The sequence below is a fragment of the Urocitellus parryii genome, chromosome 5, assembly GCF_045843805.1.
Source record: "Urocitellus parryii isolate mUroPar1 chromosome 5, mUroPar1.hap1, whole genome shotgun sequence".
Taxonomy (NCBI): Eukaryota; Metazoa; Chordata; class Mammalia; order Rodentia; family Sciuridae; genus Urocitellus; species Urocitellus parryii.
In genome coordinates this window covers 60,327,819-60,335,546 of record NC_135535.1, presented here as the reverse complement: position 1 = coordinate 60,335,546, position 7,728 = coordinate 60,327,819, and the positions used below count along the sequence as shown (strand labels likewise).

Below are 7,728 nucleotides of genomic sequence, written 5' to 3'. Positions count from 1 at the left end.
TTAATTTTTCCATTTTTTTGGAACTTAAAATTTATTGTTCCAATTAAGTTTCATGCATCTATTCTGAATTAGTAACTTATAATAAGTGATTTTAAATTTATATTGCTTTAAATTAAGTATTTTTAAGTGATGTTGTTCTTTTATATAAGGAAATAGCAAGTAATTTTACAAGTGATTTTAAAGATATCTTCAATTCTGATTAATCATAAACTCCTGTTGATGTCTCCTTTCCTAATTAGTTAACATATATTTGGTTTAATATATGTTAGCATGTCTGATTTTTTTTATGTTTTAAATAAGCATTTGTGCTATTCATTTTATAACTGCATTACAGTAAAAAAGTAACTAGCAATATTGCCATATAATTTAACACGATAATTTGTACAATTTAAAATATTATTTTCTTTCTTTTCCTAGCTCAGAAGTGGAGAAAAATTTAATTCCATGGAAATTATATTTTTTAGATTCACAATGAAAGAAAACAGAATGAATGAATTTGATTCAAAGTAATAAAGAGTTTAATAAGCATGAGATCAGGATGAAATATTTAATGTCTTTGAGAAGGCTAACGTGACTGAAATGTAGAAAGGAAACAATGAGAAAAGTTAGAAGCAACAGTAAAACAGTCGCAGAATGTTTTATTTCCTTTGATTCATCAAAAGTCCTGCTTCTTTGAGAGAAATACAATCTTCTTTATGGAGTCATTGAAAGCATGTTTCACTTGCTTATTTCTCAAGGTGTAAATGAAAGGGTTCAGCAAGGGCGCTACAGAAGTGGTGAGAACTGAGACACCTTTATTTACAGACACCTCTTCCTTTGCTGAAGGCTTGATGTAGATGAAGATGCAGCTGCCATAGGTGATGGAAACCACAATCATGTGGGATGAGCAGGTGGAAAAGGCCTTTTTCCTTTGCTGAACAGAGGGGAATCTCAGAATGGTCCTGATGATGTATGTATAGGACAGAACCACACAGACTAGGGTAATAATGAGACCAAATACAGCCACAAATAGAACCATCTGTTCTAATATCCATGTGTCTGAGCATGCGATCTTTAGGAGGGGACTTGCATCACAGATGAAATGATCAATGGCATTAGAATCACAGAATTCAAGCTGGAGGCCTAAGCTAAGAGGTGGGACAATAATCATCAAGCCAGCTACCCAGCAGGAGAGGACTAATAAGGTGCACACTCTGTTGTTCATGATGGTCATATAATGAAGGGGTTTACAGATGGCCACATAGCGATCATAGGACATGGCTGCCAGGAGAAAAAATTCTGTTGCTCCAAAGAGAAAAACAAAAAATATCTGAGTTGCACAAGCATTGTAGGTAACAGTATTGTCTCCAGTTGATAAACTGTACAGGAATTGAGGTAACAGACAGTAGTAAATGAAACTTCTAGGAAGGAAAAGTTTCTGAGGAAGAAGTACATAGGTGTCTTAAGATGAGGATCCACCAGTGTGAGGGTGATAATAGTCAGGTTCCCTGTTACACTCAACATGTAGGTGAGCAACAGAAAGATAAAAAGAAGAACTTTCAGTTTTGGGTCATCTGTCAGTCCCAGCAGGATGAAAGTGGTTTTTGCTGTGTAGTTCCTCATCATTGAACACTGATATTTACCTAATCCAAGATTGTATGAAGAGAAACATTCAAATTCTACCACAAAAAGGTGTGCATATAGAAGCCCAGCAAATCAGCTTATATTTATCTTTTCCTTTTACATCATAATCAATATTTTTAGTATTCTAGTACCTTCATGAATTTTATGTGTTTGAACAGTAAAGATCCTTAAGATTTCATGGTATTGTAAAACAGTCCATTTTTTTTATTCATTTGTGACCCCCTGCTGAATTTGCAAATGTAATTGATTTGTCATATTAATTTGTCACATCTGAATCATTACATGGACTGGATTTCCAGAGGGGTTAGTGAAAGATGTCACTTTATGGATGGCTAACGTTTCTTTGTCCAAGGCAAACCTTGGATACAGGGCATATCCAGGTAACTATGAGCATGGATTCTCTTCACTTGTTACTACCTGTTGATTGTTGTAAGGATAAGATATATTTGCTCCTAGAAAACAAATAAATGACAGTGACCAAAACAGGAATTTTTATAGTGGAAACTCTAGCACTTATGGACATTTTGATGTACAACTATTTTACCTATAGGGTGAGAAAATGTTACGTACAAGTACAAGATATATACAAAAAGAATGTATTCTTATGCATATATTTATGGTCAATTACTTGACTGTGGCCCATTTTCTCTCAAAGTCCCAGAAGTTAATTTTTGTTTAATATTGCTAAGTATAGCCTTCTTGGCTGTATCTTTTTTATGATGGTTTAAATTCATTTGAAAAACATTCATTTCTCCTCAGTTCATCTTCACTCCATTGAGGTTTTTAACTGGCTGTGTGGGACTTTCACTTGCAATTCCTTATAGATTTCCGAGCACCTCCAAAGACTTCATTTATTTTGATTCCAATGGCAAATTTTAGTTTTTATCTTACCTGAATTGCCACAGCATTCAAAAGCAAAGTTTGGTCATTTTTTGGATTAATCCAATGGCATCTTTTTGATTTCCTTTCTAGGTTTATATTATTATTTTTAGTGTCTCTCTTTTTAGCCTTCTTTTCTCTATTCATATATGAAATATTTGAGTTCTCTAATATTGTATTTTCAGACCTCTCACTTATTGTGTTCTGTTTGTTATTCTTTTTTATTTATATATTCATGAATGATTTAACTGATTCACTTTTGTTTTCTATAAAAACATCATTAAACATATGGGTCATCCCTGGGCATCTGTAGGATACTCTACAGATACCAAATCTGAGGATGCTCTAAACATTACAAGTTGTGTGTCTACATCTCAATTACCATATGCTCTAAATGATTTACATTATCTTCTTTCAGTGTTAATTATTTTTTGATGTAGAAAGAATTATCTTTTGTTTAACCTGCAAGGCTAATGGAAAGTACCTTCTTTGATTTTCTCATTTCAATACTTTTCATTTTCTTACCTGTCTTCCTTATGGTTTGAGTTCCAATAACACTGACAACTTGAAATTCTTCATATTTTGTACATGGTTTCTCCTCTGCACAGGCTAACTTTGATTAATGCCTATTAGTCCTTCAAAGTTCCCTATAGGTATCATTTCTTTCAGGAAATCTTCATTCATGAACCCAAAGCATATGATATATTTGTGGTGTTTCCAAGTACCTATTTTTAATCCATTCATGGAGTATATCACACTATATTATGCTGTACATGGTAATTACATTTCTCCTGTATGTTCCTATAAATTTCTCTAAAGTACAAACAATATTTTATGTGCTCTTAAATTTCTTTATATTTGGTTTATATATTAAATTTAGGGACAAAACAAAGCAGCATTGTCTATGTACTGGGGTACTCCTTAATGCCTATTCTGGTCAGTTGGTTCAAAGTTCTTCTTTTACATGTGCTTCAAACTAAGCTTTCATTTTGAATACTTTTTTAAAACAAAAGGCCTGTATATGCCCAGTTCTAAACTTTAAAGATTCTCCTTTTCCAGGGTTTCTCTCATTCTGTGTACTACCCATTCCTTTACCTTTAATAATTAATTCTCTCTCTGCAGGTGCTATTTTCTTTCTAGTTTCTGATAAACTCTTTCCTGGGCTATTCCTTGTTAGGAACTTAGGATTCCCACCCTTTTTACAGTATTGGCTTCCCATATATCACTTTTTGATACTGCAATTATTTCACTCTCTGATTTTTTGATGCTTATACTACCTACTAAATATTTTGATTTCTGATATTATTCTTTTTTGAGACTTATACCTCCTATTACATGTCTAAAAACTTAATCTTCCCAAAGAGATTTTGTTTATTCTTACTAAAATTGATAATGATCCACATAGATAATATGAACAGACACATTCAAGAAGCCCAAGAGTACCTGAATATTCTCAAGATTATTAGATTGTTTGGGTCAATAGAAACTGTACTCTAAACACAGGGAATTTGTTCTTTTCTGTTGCATATTTTGTGCCTACAAAGATAGTACCTGATACATTACACATGTTTAATAATGTTTGAAGAAATAATTTAATGTACTTTTATGTAATTTTAATTTGTGTTTCCATCCTTCTAAAAGTAGAGAATATTTCAGGTAATACTCATTGCTAAAAGGGTCTCACTGCAATGTCTGGAAGATTAGAATTGCTATGAAATCTTGTGATTGTAACCAAGATAGCTTTTTTTCTGCTTTGTTCAATTTGCTTTTCTATCTTTATCCCCAAACCATTTCTGTCACACTGACACTCCAAGTACATTTGCTGATATAACCAGAAAGTAATTAGTGATAAAGTGTTTTCATGTTCATAGTATTACTTCTATTCGTCTCTTTTATTCATATTAGGATGTTAATTTAACCATCTAGTTTTCTGTATTTTTCATAATCAAAATCAGTGATAGTGTTTCTAGAGAAAAATGATGCCATAGAGATAAATAAATAAACCTACCTTTTGTAAGGGAAAAATAATGTCATCACATTTCTATGGCCCAGAACATTCACAGTCTGAAAAACTGCTTTGCCTGGCCAGGTTTCCTTCTCTTTTCTCCATTCTTCTACTCCATTGAATCACCTAAAATATCTTTGAATGATAAAATTCGTAGGATCCAACAGTTTTGAGGTAAGGTATACAATAGCAGTGAATTTTTCTTTTGCAGTGAACAGGAATCAGTTACAGGATAAAGAAAAGTGCAATATTTGTTACACTGGAAATCTTGGGTGTTTGGAGTCATACAATAAAAACAAAACAAAACTTGACTATTCCGCTTCCTAACAGCTCATATTAAGATGTAAACTACAATAAGATGTCACCTTGTATCTCTTACGATATATATTAGCAGCAGCAAATATGTGTTTTGATAAGGACGTGCAGAAATTGGAATCTGAGCACCCTTTTGATGGGAATGTATCCTGGTATAGTTAATATAGAAAACATTATGAAGGGAGAAAGACGATGCAAAACGGCTGAAGGATATCTTTGGGAAGTTCAAGTGAAATTGAGGTGCTCCAGAATCTAGTGGACAGATTTCCATCGTGCGAAGTTCGGCTCTGAGAGCTCCATTTCCCCGGACGGAGGGTCGCATAGCCTGACAGGCGATCGCCCCGCGGCTGGAGTCTGTGGCGCACGCCGGGGAGCGGCAGGGTGCCGGAGCGGGGAACAGCGATACGGATCCGGGGGGACTCCCGCCTGTGGTACATCGGAGCCCTTAGCGCTGAGTTCCGGCTTTGAAACAGAGGAGAGAAGAGGCCCAGTTTGGCTCCAGACACCGGTCGGACCACAGTGGAGAACAGCAGCCGCCATTTCGGAGAGATGATGTAATCATCCCCGTGTTCTACTGATCTCAGCCCATTCAACTACGAACAGGTGATAACAGGCTGGTATCTGCCTGCTTCTAGCAGACAGATTTTCTGCTCAGGCTCGGGGCGGGGGTTCTTGTGGAGAATACTCCTAGAGGCTCGTGCCTGGCAAGGCGTGCGCCGGGCACTGAGCAGCTGGATTCGGGTTCCCGGGGCTAACCTGGCCCAGGTCTGAGGAAACTGCGGAGACTGCCGGCGGAGGCCAGCTCCAAGTGGAGCGTGCGCTGAGCTTGGGGCGACTGGGTTCTGACTCCCGGAACAGTTTTGGCCTGGGGCTGGGAAACCCGTGGCGTCGCTCCCTGGAGCCAGCTCCCAGCGGAGAGTGTATCAGATCGGAGAGGCGGGGTTCCGGCTACCTAAGCTGCTTTGGCCCAAGGCTAGGGAACCGGCGGTGACTGCTTCTCAATCAGGGTCCGGCGGGGTGTTGTAGGGACAGAGTGGATCTTCCTCCTGCGCCCAGAGCAGTCCAAGTGACCCGCCGGCATGGTGCCATGACACCCCAAACGCAGCTGGGGCTGAAGAGAGCAGCCGCCCACGCATAGAATAGGACCAGCGATTCCGCGGCGCAGCAGCCAAGTAACCTCATTTGGAGTAGGGGCTGTGCGGAGCTGCCATCCGAGCAAGCAGGGCAGGCAGACCTGCCGCCAACTGGCAAGACAGGCCAGGTAGCTTGCCAGCGGGGTGGACACGTAACACCGAGGCAGTCGCGTCACACTGGTTGGAGTGGGGGTGGAGCAGGGTCGCCGCCCGGGTCCGGAGGGGGCTCAGCGACCCGTTGGAGAGGTAGTTAGGTACCCCCATTGGGAGTGGGGGCTGTGCAGAACTGCAACCCACCGGCCTAGAGGTCTGCCAGCGCGGTAGACTCGTCACACCAATTGGAGCGGGGGGGCCCAGCTGAGCCGCCACCCACATCCAGATCAGGACCAACGATCCCAGGGCGTGGTAGTTAAGTTACCACAATTGGAGTGGGGGCAGAGCAAAGCCACCACCCGTGCCCGCAGCGGGGGCAGACCTTCGACCGATCAGCGGGGTAGACAGACCACCATAATTAGAGGAGGAGCACAGCCAATACCCGCCCTGCAAGGGAGACTTCCCAACTATACAAGAGCAACATAAATAAATAGGGGGTAAATTTCAAAAACACAACAGTGGCACCAAGCAGAAAGAAACGTCAGCAGTATGAAAAGACAAGGAAAGAAAGGACCACAAGCAATGCAGGTCAACTCAACTTTAGAAGAGGTAATAGCTGCAACAGATGGAATGTCAGATAAAGACATCAGGATTTATATGCTTCAGATGATCTGGAGTCTCAAGGAAGACATGAGACAGCAAAATCAGACAATGAAAGATCACATTGACAAACAAATCCAGGAAGTAAAAGATCAATTTCACAGGGAGATAGAGGTAATAAAAAACAAACAAATAGAAATTCTAGAAATGCAGGAAGCTATAAACCAACTTAAAAACTCAATTGAGAATACTACCAGCAGAGTAGATCACTTAGAAGAGAGAACATCAGACAATGAAGACAAAGTATTTCAACTGGAAAAGAACATAGACAGCTCAGCAAGTCTGCTAAGAAACCATGAGCAGAACATCCAAGAATTATGGGATAATATCAAAAGACCAAATTTAAGAGTCATTGGGATACAGGAAGGCACAGAGCTCCAAACCAAAGGAATAAAAAGTCTTTTCAGTGAAATAATACGAGAAAACTTCCCAGACTTGAAGAATGAGACAGAATCCCAAATCCTAGAAGCCTACAGGACGCCGAATGTGCAAAATCTTAAGAGATCCACACCTAGACACATTATAATGAAAATGTCCAACATACAGAATAAGGAGAGAATTTTAAAAGCTGCAAGAGAAAGAAAGCAGATTACATTTAGGGGTAAACCAATCAGGATAACAGCTGATCTCTCAACACAGACTCTGAAAGCTAGAAGATCCTGGAATAACATATTTCAAACACTGAAAGAAAATGGGTTCCAACCAAGAATCGTGTATCCGGCGAAATTAAGCTTCAGATTAGAAGATGAAATTAAAACCTTCCACGATAAACAAAAGTTAAAAGAATTCGCAGCTAGAAAACCATCTCTTCAAAAAATCCTTGGCAAAACATTACAGGAAGAGGAAATGGAAAATAACTTTGAAAACCAACAATGGGAGGTAGGACAGTAAAGGGGGGAAAGTAGTCAAAGAGGATAACAAATCAGGTTTAGTAACATCAATAAACAAATATGGATAGAAGAACAAACCATATCTCAATAATAACCCTAAATGTTAATGGCTTAAACTCACCAATTAAGA

The 7,728-nt window shown here is 38.9% G+C and overlaps 1 pseudogene; it reads right to left on the bottom strand.

Moving 5' to 3' along the window:
- Nucleotides 1-655: 655 nt before the first annotated feature.
- Nucleotides 656-1,602, bottom strand: LOC144254992 (olfactory receptor 6C2-like; annotated as a pseudogene).
- Nucleotides 1,603-7,728: the final 6,126 nt, after the last annotated feature.